The sequence below is a fragment of the Polistes fuscatus genome, unplaced genomic scaffold (assembly GCF_010416935.1).
Source record: "Polistes fuscatus isolate 324 unplaced genomic scaffold, CU_Pfus_HIC Scaffold7, whole genome shotgun sequence".
In the NCBI taxonomy this organism is placed as follows: domain Eukaryota; kingdom Metazoa; phylum Arthropoda; class Insecta; order Hymenoptera; family Vespidae; genus Polistes; species Polistes fuscatus.
The window spans coordinates 8,440,759-8,458,729 of record NW_025113151.1 but is presented as its reverse complement, the minus strand read 5'-3'; the positions used below and the strand labels follow the sequence as shown (position 1 = coordinate 8,458,729).

At 30.5% G+C, this 17,971-nt stretch overlaps 1 protein-coding gene and 1 long non-coding RNA gene across 2 annotated transcripts in view; both read left to right on the top strand.

The window, feature by feature from the left end:
* The first annotated feature begins 271 nt into the window (after window positions 1-271).
* Window positions 272-12,582, top strand: LOC122524248. The gene is made up of 2 exons (XR_006305499.1): window positions 272-341; window positions 12,541-12,582. It is a non-coding gene; the product is annotated as an uncharacterized LOC122524248 (long non-coding RNA).
* A 72-nt stretch (window positions 12,583-12,654) lies between these two features.
* The window catches only part of LOC122524247 (uncharacterized protein DDB_G0283357-like), a 79,250-nt gene continuing 73,933 nt past the window's right edge, over window positions 12,655-17,971 (top strand). The window contains exon 1 of the mRNA XM_043646396.1: window positions 12,655-12,707. The gene's annotated coding sequence lies outside the window, so the exon portion shown is untranslated. The remainder of the gene's footprint in view (window positions 12,708-17,971) is intronic.

Here is a 17,971-nt window from a genome sequence, read left to right as displayed (position 1 = left end):
CTAAATAAAAAAAAACAATCACTTTATTTATATCACTCGTGTATGATGTAATAATGAAGACAAATTTCTCGTACAATATATTCTTTAATTAGAATCAGGAAACTGTAAAGAACGATATACTACGAGGAAAAATCATCACCAGTTATATCTGTTGCAATTAATTTTACATCATCGATGTTTACCGATATGATGTAAAAAAAAAAATAAAAAAAAAAAAAAACCAATAGGAGAGAAAAGAAAAAAAAAAGGCGAATCTAAACATAGTTAATCGAAACGGAACAAGATATCAAGAGGAAGTCGTCATGGGCAAAACAAAGCGATAATATGTTAAAAAGCTAGACGTAAGTATAAATATATATATATACATATATATATATATTATAGTAACGTGCCGTTATGTAGGTGCATCGTGTACCGTTATCAAGGACAATTATGTGTAGACCGATAGATATATATCTGAAATGAAACGATCGTTCTTGAGAAGAGTTTGACTCTCCCTCTCCCTCGTACCCCCTCTCCTTCTCACTCTTTTTCCCTCTCCCTCTTTTCTAACTCTTTCTAACAACGACCTTCCTCATCTAAGCTCGCGAAACGTCCTACTCGTCGTCTTTGTCGTCATCTTCGTTTTCTTCATTTTCTTCTTCTTCTTCTTCTATCGTTGTAATAGTGTTGGTACCAAGTATAGGTACCAAGAAGCGTGTAATTTTCTCTCCCACCTTCTTCTTCTTCTTCTTCTCTCTGTTAATTCAATGGTTACTCGCAAAGAGATTTCGCTCAACTCGATTCAACTCAGCTCAGCTCAGCTCAGCTCAGCTCGGTTCGGTTCGGCTTGGGTTTAACTCAACCTAGCATGATCGCGGGGCTGAACAAATGCGAATGAGATCTACTCGTTTCATCTCGATCTCGGTTAGGCTCTTTCTCGAGTTTCTTGCGGAACAATCGGCTTTTTTCATCCGATTCTTGATTCTTAAGAATCTTAACTCGCAATATTACAAATATATGTTTATGTATGCATGTTTATATATATATGTATGTGTGTATGTGTATATCCATCGAGCTTTGAAATCATCCTAACCGCGAGTTTCAATGTATATTTTAAAGTAGTAATACCGATCAAGAGTTATCTGGTACAAAGTTCGTGTTTCGATTTTATGTATATATATATCTATCTGAGAATAGTAAAAGAGAAATAAATAGAGAGAGAGAGAGAGAGAGAAGGAAATATTAACTCGAAGAAGTTATTTATTTGCCATACTAGATGCAAACTACAAAGATGATCTCCAAACTGAGATTGCGTTAAAGTGGAACTTCCTTCGCTCGTTCGTTCATTCGTTCGTGACGATCCAATCGGCAAATCGGATATCTATTCTCGTAATTCATTCGTAAATGGTTGATACATACTACCGAATAAATGTATTTCGAATGTTACGACGACGATCCATTACTTACAACGAATCCATATGTAATTTTTCACGATATATTTCTATAGTTTATTTTGTTTGTAATAAATAATTTATTTTCTTGATAAATGTAATATGAAGTTTGCAATTGGAAAAAAAGAAAAAAAAAAGAAAATATTGTTGAGTTGTTTCACATTCGAAATAGAAATCGTTGGAATAGATTAGAGATAGAATAGATTTGAGAATAATGACAATGTAAAGTTGAGGTCATGGGGCATCATTGTAACTACGATCGGTACAACGTTATTCAGCGAAATATCATCTTCCATGGTATTAAATTAAATGTGTATATTAACGTTATTGTTATTATTAGTAGTAGTAGGATTTGTGTTAACTAAAAATTACAATATATAATAGGATAATAGGTTTTCTATTTGTTCGTTTATAATATATTTTATATATAAATTAAAATACTTAAAAATTATACTATTGTCAAAATTCATATTTTTATATGAATATATATTAATGTTATTATTAATTAGAAATTATTTGTGTGTTATGCAATATAATTCGACACAAAATACATTGCTTTAGCTTATTATATATTTATTATTAATACATAAAGCAAAATTATATATATTCTAGATATATCCCTAGATTTTCCCTAGAGAATATTTCTGTTCTACATTTTTCTTTTGTATAGTAAATATTTAATGTATATATTAAATATAAATATTATATTTTAAATATATATATATATAATATTGTATAATTATAATAATTAAATATAATAAATGAAATATTTAATATATATAAAAATAAAATAATTGGAATTATAATAATGTCCAAATATTTGTCCATATATCCGGTGGTTTCACGCCGTCTACGAGAAGAAACAGTGCGAGCCGACCTTTTGACGCAACGGCTTTAGCTCGAAGGCACAAAAATATTAATGCAGGCATTAGAAAGTTCCGTGCTCGTGCTCGTGCTCGTGCTCGTACGGTTTAACCACGCGAGATCCACGTCGTCTAACTCTTTCTCTCTCTCTCTCTCTCACTTAATTCTCTTTCTACCTTGCAATCCAACTACGTGCAACAAGTCCGCCGTTGCATTCGATCGATCGAATCGACCTGTCGTCATTTTCAAAACACTCGCGAGTCCTCTTTTCAGAAGCTGCTACCTTTCTACGCATTTCTCGTTTATAATGATCTCACGAATATACCCATTTTCTAATATCTTTTAAGATTCGTGCATAATGATACGATCCTAACGCAAAAATTATATCGATTGTTATAAATTTACTAAGAAAAGAAAACTGTTAAATTCTCTTATTCTATGTTAATTTTCTTTTTTTATAAACAGAAAATATACAACGATTTAGAAAAAAATTTATTACGATAATTTATGTTAACGAAAGTGAATATTTTCTTGTTTACAATACGTAAATAATTAATTTTGAATATAATGAAACGAAATAAATGATTGCAAATCAAAATGAACGATTAATAGAAATATTGAAATAATATAGAATCAACCTCGAATATTTACAATAATAATAATAATAATTCAAATAAAACATCAAAACTAGTATTAACAATCATGAAAATCAACGTTTCACGATTAATTTTTCTCCTTGAAAAAATATGACGATTCATAAAAATGATTTTATCGAAACGATGTATACGTTGGATACGCGTTAGAACGTAATCTATTTTCTAGGAGAGAACTATCGGAATGATTTCCAGGAGTATCGATCAAGGGCCAAGGTGATGATTACTTCGTGAACGGAATGATACTATGATTTTCTTTCTCTCTCTCTCTCTCTCCCTCTCTTTGAACATAATTCCGTTAGGTTCTTCCGATATCAGAATTCTCGGAAGATAGTCGATCCTGCCAGGTCAAATAATTTTTTTTTTTTTCAAAGTTAAATAAAACGTAAAGAAAATCGTTTCTCGTCTATCAAGTTGACATGGATCATCTGTACATACATATACACACAAATACACACACATCTACATATATATATATAAAGATTTAGCGTAATAAGAAAGTAGATATATATATAAACGATCGGTAAATATTACTAAAGTTAAGTTTAAACCTTTCGGCAATTACTGGGAGTAGTAGAGGTACGTACGATCATCCAGCATTTGAAAAATCACTATAATTATAATGAAAGGCCATAAGATCACGCGAGCCGTTTATTACACCGTTGTAGATAAGTTTATAATGAGAGTACATTAATCCCCGCTCTTGTTTCCACACACGAGGTGTACTTAAGGTACATAGATTATGTACATAAAGTATCTATGTATGTACACAAAGTTTATGTTATTCGCACGGAATATCATAGTTCTTTTGTTGAAATACTAGCAAGTAGCCGACAAATATATACAATTGCAAGTATTAAGTATTTATACATAACACACCTATCCTGAACGATAATATATTCATTTATTTGTATATGTTTATGATACTGACCGTTTATTAATATGTGTTTATTTATTTACTCGACTATTTTTATTTGAATGCAATCACTTACATTTAAATTCGTAAAATTGTATTTTATCCCCGTTACACGTAATGAATTTAACGGATAGAAAAGATCGATAGATCTATCCGACTGACTTATAAGCGTTTAATTATTTTTCATAATTACTCCACACCTGTCGGAACGTGAAAGGATCTACTGAAAAGTGTTTTCCTCCTATTTATTTCGACTAAACACAATAAGAGATGAAAGAAATTTGAAATAATAATCTTGACCTATCCTCCTGGCCTTTTCTCTAAAACGAAATTAGATCCTACGTTTGTTTTTTTATGCCTCGTGATTAATTACGTGCTATGATAAAGAGAATAACTATCTTTGGATAGAAATGAAAATAAAAATCTAAAGAGAAAGAATAGATTCAAATGTTGGTAACTTGAAACTATAGTAAACAATGTTAAATAGATTTTCAAGTATTTACGTAGACACAGTAACTAAGTTTACTTTCTATCTTCAAATCTAAAAGCATGAATAGGAAGAAAAAAAGAAAGAAAGAAAGAAAGAAAGAAAGAAATACTTTAGAAAAATCAATATAATGAAGCCGTGCCCTGTAACTCGTTTAATTAATCGATTTACAAACGTAATTGTGGTCTCTTATGAGAAACACTAGTTACAATTTATATTCGATCGCGTTTAAGATAAATACGAGCTTATCGATTATGATCCGATAACGTTACGCGTACCAAATTCCACGATTAGTATGAAACAATTGTAAGTATAATAACAGATCAAATTACGTATGATTCGTATAAATCTCCCTAGTGAATATTTTTAAGATACGTGATTTTATATATTACACAGGTTTTATTCATTATCTTTGTTTTTATTTGATTATATTTTTTTTTATTTTTCGTATACCTGTCTTTTCGAGTTAACGGCTAACTCACGATGATATAAATCGTGCCAAGAAAGCGAAACGATCATGTTCATCTCCATCCTAATAGTCGAGATTTTCATTTGAAAATAAATATCCTCGGTTTAAAATCTGTTGAAAGATTTATGTATATCAACCACGATTTATGGTTGAATAAGTTTTTCTATAATATATATATTTATTAAAGAAAATCAAAAATAATGTCAGAAAATTGACACGCAATTATTCGTTGATTTCAATTGAAAAGAAAGAAAAATATTTGTTACAAGAAAAAAAAGGAAAAAAATTCAAATCTAAAGCCAATTTATTAAAAGTTGACGAGTTGGAATAACATTTCCGAGATATAATTTTTTTCTTTTTTTTTTCTCGTTTAAGAATATATTATTAGAAAAGATTTACAATCTATAGTTAAAATAGAGATCTAGTAATTTGCGCGGACGATCGAGAAGTTATATAATTGAGTAATTTATTTGTAAAAAGATTGAAATAGTTAATATCTAACAACGTATCGCAAGTTGTTATCGACTTGTCACTCAGAATTCAACCATATTAATCTTCGTTCACAAACGGATATGGAAAATCAGGATCATGATCACTCCGGCTTTTAAATTTAAAATAATACAAACTCGCGGGGACATATATGTGTGTGTGTGTGTATATATGTGTGTGTATCACGTGTGCCGCACGTAAGATTTCTAATCGTTTAAAAGCGAGTTCATCTTGCCAGTCGATCTTTAGGGAATTGCTACGTTTTTCAGATAATTTATGCAAGAGCATTATCATATCGAATCCTAACGAGTATACTATGCTGAGCTAATTGGTTGTGAATTCGCTGCTTTTAATTAACTTCCGCGACGATGTTTTACGTAAGATTTAAGAGAAAAATTGATCATATTGTTTGTTCGATCAATACTATATTTTATATCCTATCTTTTACTTATCATATTATTTATATACTTATTTCTAATATCATCTAACATAAATATACGTATGTTAAAATATTATCAAAATAAAAAAAAAAAAATAAAATACGCGATATTCGTGTCATCGAAAGAATCTTCTTCAAAATTACGTATACAAATGTTTGGTTGGAAAAAATCTTCGATAAGGTATCACACGATCTCTCGTGATAAAATTTAGAATTATTTGACGAAAAAACAAACTTTTAAAAATCAAAATCTTAAATAACGTATCACACGATCTCTCGTGATAAAATTTAGAATTATTTGACGAAAAAACAAACTTTTAAAAATCAAAATCTTAAATAACGTATCACACGATCTCTCGTGATAAAATTTAGAATTATTTGATGAAAAATCATACTTTTAAGATCATCCTGCTGTATACACGGTTGATAGAAGAGAAAGAGAAAATCTAATATTTTTTGTTGTCTTTTTTTATTCTTTTCTTTTTCGAAATTCTTCCCGCAAGCATATTTGTTACCTCGAGCCGAGCATGACCGCATGACGGCGATCCACATTAAGTGTAAGGCAGGATAAATATATTAACCTGGACGTATCTTGCACGGCATTGCATTCAAAGATATCGCTATCTGTGCAGAGGCACCTTCTACGGATGAATATATTTACCCGAGCGTATAGAATGGGCTTCTCTTTCTCTTTCATTCTTTATTTATTTATTTATTTATTTTTTTATTTTTTTATTTTTTTTTATTTTTTGTTTTGTTTATTTTTTCTTATTATCGGGTGCTCGTCTTCTTAAAAGTTCGCATAATATTTTCCCTTCCACCTTCCACTAACAGATCCAACTTCGCACACCCAATGAATATTCATGACCACTGTAAACCACGATCTTCTCGATTATATCGGTTTAAGCATTTTACTCTAGAAAATTTTGACGTCTCTTTACTCACGCCGGAGACAAAGGTCGAAACGTTAATTGCCAATTAAATACTCGGTTCTCTCTGGTTTCCACGTTGATTACGTAATACTACTATTCTACGACTGCATACGTTTAATTCATTGATTTTTTTTTCCTTTTTTCTATTAGGTAAAAATAGATTATCGATTTCTCGCGATGATTTATAATCGTTTTATTATATTGTTAAAATTGTTTTTGTGTATTTTTTATTTTTATTTTTAGAATATCATAATTTCGTTTATTGTCTCGGTAATTATATTTTTTTTTAATACAATATATTAAATAAAAATCTTGTAATTGTAAGTGAGACACAGTACAGGTGTCATTCGAACGGTTTCAAATTCCTTGTAGTTTGTTTTATCGTTAATTTTTTTTACATTAATACACGAATAATTATACAACTTTTTTCTTTTTTTTTTAAACGCAAACGATATGTCTTTAGTTTTATCCGATCAAAAAAAAAAAAGAAATCTTTCTACAAATTGTTAGACAAATCGACTATACACATCGTATAAAATATTGTACATTTCTATCGTATTTTTATTTTTTTTTCTCATTTCCTATCTCTCTATATAATTTCATCTCACGAGTTAACAGCTCATAATAGTAACCTTCGAGGATGGTTTTCAGATAAATCGATTTAATTCCCTCAATGATAGGAGCCGTCGATTGGATACTATCGATAACGATCAACGATTGTATCGATATGTATTCGATGAGATAAATGCTATTAGCTTATGTTAGATACTATCGTGTTATATTTTAACACCAACTTCTGAATCCTCAAAGCTAACATTCTCGATGTGTCTTTAACTGGGCTCTTTCTAACATAATCCAATCGATATCTTTCTTATTCTAAGATTTCAATACACTTGCTATACGCGTATCATTCTAATATATATGTGTGTACACACATGTATACATATGTATACGTAGAAAAACATATGTATGCATTTAAAGTATAGGTTTATGCGATACATAAGAAGTAGAATATTTCAATAGTTTAATATATCATCATCATGTATCTCAATATTTATTTTATGCTGATTTATACGATATATATAGAAATTTATTAACGCAGTATGAACGACAGCTGCAAACGCACGTGTGATTTCCGTGTTGCATTCCATTTGCTCGGTTATCATTGAATTTTCTTATCTAGTTATTTCTTTTTTTAATAAATACATTAATAAATATTTATTATATAGATAATCCGAGAAATAGATGAAATATGTTGAATGTTTACGAATCGGGTCACGGATAGATATTAGAAACTGATAGAAAAGTTCAAAGTTTGACACATCGATAAAGAATGTTATACGTTACGTCGTAAACGTAAGTTTGCAGTTACCAATACGAAACATATTCGTATGCGTCTATCATTTGACGGAACAATGGTGTATTAATGCAATACTCGATTACGTCGGTGGTATCTGTGATGAAAGTATAAATCTATCCGTTTCGTGGATTTTCGTGTCTAATTTCAAACTTCAAACGCACATCAAATGATGAAAAATAAAAATAATTAAAAGTTCTTTCATTTGATTATAGAAAAAATAAGAAAGAAAAATTATAATATAAATTAAATTGATTACAAAGTACAAGTTATAATAATTATTATCATTTATCAGAAATAATTTGTTAAGAAATTTTCATTACTTCTAATATTATCTCTGTCTAATCTTTAATTTCTAAAATTTACATTAAATACAAGATAATAGAATAATAAAGAAAATGTATCAATTTGAAAAAAATAACATATATAAAATGTAATAAATAATTTAACATAACAATTCAATGTATATAATAATGTGGATTTAATTAAAAGAAAGTTAAATATAATTTATTGAACATATCACCATCATAATATAATTATTATTCTAGATATAATCTTTAATCTATAAACTCATATATAAAGAATAAGATATATAATATAAATAATTCAATATATAATTATAATAAAAGTGTGACAAAAATATAAAATTGAACAGTCGAATTATTAATTACTTTAATATTAAGCAATAACACGTTAACGAATTTGTAAGTTTGAAATGAGTAATTCATTCATGAAGTATACTTTTCAACACTTTAGTATACCTAAAACTCGTATCGATTAGATGACTACGAGGGATACGAGTCGCAAATTAATCGTACACGCGTTAACTTTCGATAGTCAAAGGTAAGATATGCCACGACGAAACACCTGTTCGCGTTCCTATGAATTCTACCTTGTAGAAACAAACATAGAAAAAGAAGAAAGAGAAATAGGAAGAAAGGTAAAAAGATAAATAAACAGAGATAACTACTGCTATCTCGTAACGTGTTCGACCATAATCCTGTTTTTTTTTGTTTCCATTTTGTTTTTTACTTTTTTTATTTTCTACTTTTTCTCTCATCTAATACAAGGAATAGAGTAGAAAATACTTAGAAGAAAATATTTCACTGGTCTAAGGCTTGCAATCGTGACTTACACTTTATATCTTGTGCATTCGTACGTACAGTACGATTTCTTTTTATTAAAACAAGATATCACAATGTATGCATTTATGTATCGTTTTTAAACGCTTCAAAATAAACGGCTTGGTGCACGAACATCGGTATAAAAACATATCTTCTCTCGTATTATAAATCGTGAGATTATTATATTTATTATTTGATAAGCGAACAATTTAGAAAGAGATATTTCTTCTTGTTCGTAAAAAAAAAAAAGAAGATTTATATACGTGATATACTTATTGTACGTGACTTTTTTTTTTTAAAACAAGAAAATATATTTGATTAATAATTATATTGTTGTATCCCTATATATCGCACATCGCGTTACGGATCAAACTTCAAGTGGCTTAAATGAACAATTTTGTAGAGCGCAACCGTAAGAGAGAAACTTTGTAGAGCGCACAATGTTATTTGCTGAATCATCTTCGATGCATAATTTTCATTCTAACAATTTTTGCACACACTTTTTTTGGTCATACTCGTTAGTTATTATTCTCAACCATGATTAATGATATATATATATACATATATGAAAAATTGAAATATTCTGATTAATACGTTTATTTGAAGGCCAGGTGTTCGGAGCTATAGATATTTATCATTTGGATATTGTAAAAAAAAAGAAGAAAAAAAAGAATTATAGTTGTTGAACAAGACAGATTGAGATATAAATTAACATTTATAAAACTTACCGGGACCGGTTTTAAATTCAGACAAAAAAAGAGATTTGCAAAAATTCCACCGATGCGTTTGCTTTTTCTTCGATTAAATTTACAATTATAATTAGTGGAAGTTTTTATCTTCTTTTTTTTTTTTTTATTTTTTTTCAATATTAAAATTAAAACACCATTGAGACTTCAACAACGAGGTTTCCATATTCGTCGGATTAGTTAGTTCATATTCCAAGAAGAAGAAGAAGAAGAAGAAGAAAAATAGGAGAAAAGAAACAAAAAGAAAGAAAAAAAGAAAAAAGTAGGGAATTGAAGGAAGCACCGTGATCGTGATTTTCTCAAGATAAATAGGCAAATTGTTACAAACCGTGAGCCACGAAACCGGCCGGCATTTTAAACGACGTTGCTCGTGACGCGCCTTTAATTCGTTTCTCTTAAGAAGAGCAACTAGCGTGTTCGGTTCCCTATCAATTATGTAGTAGGTCGTTGTTGGGTACTGAACATTCATTATGGGAAAACTTTCGCAATGTGTGTGTATGCGTTACTTCGATTTATGGACCTTCCAGAGTTTCATGGATCGGTAATACTCTTCTGCTTAGAATGGAATTATCACGACAGACGATCTAACGTGTTCTCATCTTCTTTTTCTTCTTCTTCTTCTTCTTTTTATTTTTCTTCTTTTTCTTCATCTTGTTGTTGTTGTTGTTGTTGTTATTATTTTTATTCTATTTCTCTTTGGTCGAGAACGTAAAAGGAAACATAAAAAAAAACCATAGATATGCTTCTATAAGAAATTATAGATAATTAATACTTCTCTTTTGATGATTATGAACAAACTTTTATTGGGAATATCATTTATTTAGTAAAGGATTTGATAAGACTGATTTATGGTTTCCCATCTTCCTCCTTTCATTTTCACTATTTTGTCGTTGAATTTTTCTTATACGTTTAACGTGAGTTCCTTCAATTACAATTTTTTCTCGTTCGTTTATTATATATTTGTTAATGATGTTATTGAATATTTATATATATATTTTCTTTCTCACGATTGAATATATCAATATTATTCGAGTTTATTATTAAATGTATTTTTTGACTAACTTCAAACGACAAATTTATTCTTTAAAGTTTGTTTCTTAATCATCCAGGTATAGAAATTATATGAAATTTTCTATAATACGCGATTTAATTAATTTCGAGGAAAATTCTATGATCGATTCATCGACAAATTTGAAAATCATTTTGTCGAAGAATGAATACTTTAATTTCTTTTTAATACAAATCATTCGAAACTTTCTAATTAGTATTTTAATTACTTCTTTTTTTTTTTTACAAAAAATATTTCAGTTAAACGAGTGCATTGAAACAATCGAATTTATCGTGCATTTATTTTCAACAAACATCGAGAACAATAATTCGTTCATATACATTTCTAAAACAATGTTATTGGATATCCCACCCTCCCCCTTCCACCCTCAGGTGAAGAATTTTCTAAACATCGAAAGAAATCATTCGAAAGTTTCGAATGTTAAACGATATTCCAGATATTTATTCCTAATTCCAAGTGAGCAAGAGAAAGATAGAAAATAACCAGAGAAAGACTATTCAAGCAATAAGATAAGTATTTCCTGACAGTATAACGGCAACTATTAGTAACGTAGACCTTGTTCACGTCCAGTTGAGAATTTCTTGTGTATTTTCTGGCCAGTATACACGCCTATATTGAAAAGAAATCGATTACAACGGGGGCCACCGTTGATCTTCCGTGCTTTTAGTACAAAATCTACCAACAGGTTGAGTTTACCCATTGACAGCTGCAAATGCACACATACGCACAAATATATATATACATATATACATATAAATACATAAACTCAAAGAAGAGAACACGTTTCGAATCGCCGAGATTTCTAGTCACGCACACGCCCTCGCAATTTTCCACCCACGCAAAACGCCCGACTCGTGTATTCGACCTCCGATCGAATAATTTCGCGTTAGGGTTTATCCGGCCAATTAAGCGACGCAATTAAAGTTCTTTCCTTTAATTGGATGCTTCCATCGAAGAACACTAACCTTTTATTCCTTTTTTTTTTTTAGTTCCTTCACTCTTATACCAAAGCTATAACTCTTTTCTAAACAATTTTCCCTAACAATTTCAATTGAACAAACAAACAACAATTCCAATACACACACACATTTTTCACATTTGTTTAAAACACGAATCTCATGTATATCTTATCTTTTACACGTTCATTAATTATATAATGACAACATTGCATGTAATTCATTAAACATCAGATAGTACATTAAATGATCATTATTGACTTATGATTTAGAATAAAAAAAAAAATTAAAAGAAATAAATAAATAAATAAATAAATAAATAAATAGGAATGATAGAGTAAAGGTAATAAATTTACGACCTTGTCTCATAAGTATGATTATTGAGAAAAATCTTTAAACTCATAAAGAGAACCGACTTAAAACGCCTCCTTCTCCTCCTCCTCCTCCTCCTCCTCCTCTTCTTGCGTTAGACTAATCTTTCTTTCTCTTTCTTTTTAACATACATACTTACGTACAGACATAAGTATGTATATTAACATGTAATAACAACGTACACGATATACCTACGCGAGTTTTCATCCGCAATAACCGACGCTCCTGTTGCAGGTAATCACCCAAGCATGGAGAAATAGCGTCGGCTGACACAAAGAAGGGGAGAGAAAAAACGGAGCGTTACGTGGAGGGATGAAAGGAGAAGGAGGAGGAGGAGGAGGAGAAGGAGGAGGAGAAGAGGATGCTGCGGCGGAGAACAGCAACGAGAAATATAGAAAAAGGTGAGAGAAAGAGTAATATATATATAAGAAGAAGAATTATCTATAGATGAAAATTTGTTTAACCGAAGTTTAGTTTAAATGAAGAAATTAAAGATGTTCTTAACGGTATTGGAACTTTAGTCGAGTCAAAGATATCTCAAGTCGGATGTTCCTAAGAGTTAAAACTGGTGGGGGTAACGCGTATGTAGGTCTCGCTCGATGATTGGTTGACTCGAGTTGGCGGGTAGGACAGACAGTATTGCTGTCTACCAAGGCTCCTGGACTCACCTGTTGCACCTGCTTCGACGTGGTCACACTCCGGTAGTTCTCGTCAGGATTTTCAGGAAGCTTTTTCTTTTTCTTTTTTTTACACCCCGGAAATACTTTATTTTAACTTTTGTCTTTTATTTTATTTTATTTTTGTTTTTCTGTTTTTCTGTTGTTTTTATTCGTAAGAAAAATAAGTACGAGCGTAGAGGAATCGTTTGTTTTTCTTTCGTCTCGTTGTTTTATAGTAAAGATATGTTTTTTTTATTTTATTTGTTAACTTTTAACGAACAATTGGATACACGTTGATTTGTCTTTTTCTTTTTCTTTTTTGAGAGAAATATTTTGAATAATATCGTTGTTGTTGTTGTTGTTATCGTTGATATACATTTAAATCGTTAACGATAATATTATAATCGACACATGGAGAAACTTCCATCATACTATTTGCACTTTTAATTCGAGATGTTTTTTTGTCGACTTCATTGTATTCTCAATGAGGCTTCTTGACATAGTAATTACCTCCCGTTTCTCGTCCCACTTGACAACTTCACGTTATGATTATAAGCTCTAATTAATGTCTAGCTAGTTAATTTATCTAAAATCCTAAGGCCGAAGTATAGTAACGACCTTTCGTGTTAACGAGATGAATGATAATTAATCTTGTTAATAATTATTTTATTACCTACTTTCGTTTTACGAATAAATCGCGTTTATTGTCTTCGATATATTTTCATTAACAATTATTTATTTAATTAAATTACAAACATTTACATACACTAATAATGCATACATACGAAATATAATTGATGCGTGTATTATACAAAAAATACACACACACACATATATTTACAGGTATTCGTATTTATGCGATTTCGAAAAGAAAATTGTAGAAACATTGTTTTTCCTTCCTCTTCTTTTTCTTCTTCATTTGATCGAGAAGAAAAAAACTAAATCAGTAATGAAGCTCTCCCAATCGTGCGTAATTAAAGCGCACGGGAGTAAACTCTCGTGCTCCACATTTCTTGCTACTCTTAACGGTTTTCAAATGTATTCTTATTACGTATGCACGTCAATTAATTTTAATCTGCTTACTTATTTAAATATAGAAATCGAGTTCATTCTTCTCGATCATTAAAATCCATTATTTCAAATTCGATCAAAACTTCAATATTTTTTCTTTTTCTCTTTTATTTCTTTTCAATTTTTTTTTGTCAATTTTGTTTTTCTTTTTCTTTTTAACCATTCGTTCCAGTTATATATATATTTTTTTTGTTTGGTTTTATTTTTATTCTATTAGTAGTACACGGATGATTTATTCTTGTTATTAATTTGAAATTATTTTTTGTTTTTATTATTTTCTCTATATATTTTTTTTACGAGATATCGATCATCCCGAGTCCGTGAGAAACTGGAGTAAAAAATTCGTGAGAATATATCTCTCTTTTAAATACTTATATCTCATATAGGTATGTTCGATCGTTAACGTGCCTTATGCGATAAAGATCTTAAGAAAGTATGCAAGAGAAAGAGAAAATATATATATATATACACATGATACATATATTTCAAACGTGTCCGGTAAACATAATCCAAAAGACGAATATATTGAAATGAAATGAAATTAATCCCATCGTCATAAAAAACATTTTCGTTTCTTCTTCGTAAACGTCGTTTTTGATCTGTGAAATAAACTTATCAAGAATAATATAATTAATATCGTATTATATTTCTTGACAAATTTAATCAAATTGTTATGCAAAATGTTAGAAAATAAGGGATACAAAAAAATACAATCAATTCTAATTCGTAAGAAAAACATTAATCCGAAGATAAAACATATATCTAATATTAAATAAAATCTAATTAAAGAATTATATAAATAGTAAAAAAAAGATAAAAAATAACACATAAATAAATACGTTTCTATCTCTCTCTTTCTTATTTGAAGATGAACGGAAAATGCATCATAAAGAGTCATCGAGAGGATAATATTAGTAAGTATAAAACCGGACTAATGACCATAAAGGGATCCCGAACGAACCGTTAACGCGATTAAGAATATCTACATCCTGTTCTGAAGTCGATCTACACGCCCCTCTTCGTTCAAAAGCAGAGCAGAAGAGAGGTTCAGAGATGAGCACTGACTGAGATGAGAAGCTGAGAGAGCTCGAGGATGAGAATGATGAGGAGGAGCATGAAAAACGGAGATGCAAGTCATTTCAAGAAATTACGAACCTATCTTTCTCTTTTCTTTTTTCTTTTTCTTTTTTTTTTATTTCTCCTTCTCTCTCTCTCATTCTTACTATTATATATATACATTTATATTTTGCGCGGGAGTTTTTTAAAATCGTGAATATCTTTAAACCACCGATCCGTATAGTCTCGATCGATTATTATTAATCGCTTGCACCTGCCTCCTCCTCCTCCTCCTCCTCCTCTTCTTTCTTACACAGTTTCTTTCTCTCTCTCTCTTTCTCTTTCTTTCTCTTTCTAAAGAGTATAACGAAGTAATATAACGACACGTAAGAATCTTCGGAAGGCGTAAAAGAGACAAGGAATGTGCTAGAAAGAGAAGGATGCTCTGATCGGGACACGCGCTAAACTGGTATTTAAAGCGGTTATCATTTATCTCGACCACGTGTAGAAACCGTTCCGCCAAAGGTGGAACGACGCAATAATAATCTTGTTTTTAACATCGTGATCAAGATTCAAACCATAGGTATATGTTTCTTTCCTTTTTCTTTCTCTTTCCTTTATTTTCCCCCCTCATATCACTTCATTCTTCATTCGTTTCCTTTTCTTGCTCCCCTCTTTTTCTATTATTTCTTATCTTTCCCCATTCCCCCCTTTTATTAGGGTTAATCAAAAGTTCCTGCGTTTATTATCTTCTTTCATCGTAGTGCAATTTTTTGTTGTTGTTTGAAAGTCAATAAAAATTACTTTACACGCGCAAATGAAATATTAATTTTACAAACTCTCGCGAACCTTTTATAAATTCATCCTAATAAATATTTTAGGTTATCTTATATTTCTTTTTTTTTTCTTTTTTCGTAATCATTCTTTTTCTCAATCACAACATCTATTAATATTTATTTTAAGATGTTTCTCAGTGGCGTTAGAAAGATGTTTCGAAGCAAGTTGTGTGTATTACGATGCACGTGCTATCTCGAGAACGTCGTGCATGTAAGTAAGTACCATAATATATATATACGATGTATAGGTGTGAGAGAGAAAGAGAGAAAGAGTGAAAGAGGGAGAAAGAGAGGGAGAGAAAGAGAGAGAGAAAGATACTTAATTGCGGAATACCTGCCGCCGTTGCGGGCGCACGTGCAGACGTCGATAACGCGCATCCTTCCCGGTCCACAATCCTCTGACATCATCGATCAGAACGTCGCTTAGCTCCTTTTTGCAAGGTCTTCTTCATGTTTCATTCTATCTATCTTTCTCTCTCTCTCTCTTTCTATCTTATTCTTTCTTTCTTTCTTATTTTCTTTCTGATAAATGCAGCTTCTTTCATCTCTTTCTCTTTTAATATCTTTTTTTTCCTCTTCTTTCCTATCTCACTCTAAGCCACTCTAACTCACTCTAACTCTAACTATCATTCTAATTCTTTCCATCTTGTTCTAACTCTCATAAACAATTTTTGTTGTTGTTCTATCTCTTTATATCTCTGACGAATTTTCGTTCCATCTCATTCCATCAGTATTTTTTCATTAATATTTGAATCATTATTTATTTATTTATTGAAGTTATACTTCTTTTGGCGCGTTGGGGAAAATGTAATGGGGAATGATTTTGTTCCGAGCGTCTGGAAAAACGACACCATGAAGTTTGTCGGCATTTACGACGCGCGGCAAATTTCAAGTTTACGGCATGAAGTTGTCTTCTCTTCTTCTTCTTCCCATTTTTTCTCAAGCGGGTCATCACCCATCCAAGTACTAATCGTACTCAGCGCTGCTTTACTTAAATAATCGAGCGGGAATTAGTGCTATCACAGCGCCATGACAGTTGACGCGTGAAGTAATTCAATATATCTCTCTTATATTTAGTGTGGACTGATATCTATATTTTGATATTTTCTTTTTCTTTTTTTTATTCTTTCTTATATATATATATAATAATAATTATTTATTTTTTTAAGTTATTTTTCTTCTTTGAAGTTTTTTTTTGAAGTTATTTTTGAGGTTATTGAGGTTATTGAGGTTATGTTCGTTTTGGTACGGCAAAGAAGTATAACTTCTTACGTGCGTACATAAGTGCACACACCAGTTTTTTATTTATTTATTTATTTTGTCTTTTTTTTCTTTTCGTTTGCTTTTTCTATATCTTCTCTAACAACAATTTAGAATTTTTTGTTTAGGAAGTGCGTAGCAAGCCAACATTAGCGGCAAAAGATCGATCGTATTTCTCGGTCTTTCATCTTTCGATTCGCTTAGATCTTTTGTCGATGTCCTAATTCATCCACCACTCTTCTAAAGCCTGTAATTACTGTCGTACGTCACACGACTAAGCTTACACCTTAACCTGTCGAGAAAGAGAGAGAGAGAGAGAGAGAAAATGAGTCAGATAATACGCGTTTTATCTACGTAAAATACGCGAGAACGTTTTCTTTTCACAAAGTTGACTTTGCAAATGTGGGCCGATTTCATGAATTTGTCGTGGACGAGGCTGATGAATGGCGTTTCGAATCGATAGATCAATCGATGGTATTTGTTCTTGGTACCCATGGTGCCTTTTCAAAGCTGATGGTTTCAAATGTTTATATTTCTTTCTTATTTTGTTCTTTTTCTCTTACTCTCGCAAGAAGAGACCGGAAAGAAAATTTGTTGCAGATATAAATCTTTTGGTTCGTTAAATATCGTCCATGTATTGTATACAGGGTGTTTCAATTTATTATAGCATTTGAAATTATTTCTTTTTCTTTACGTGCGTCAATGTAGTAAGATTTTGTTAAAGTTATATTGTAGATGATTAAATAACGAATTTAGTGAAATTTTGTTACGAATAATGATTTT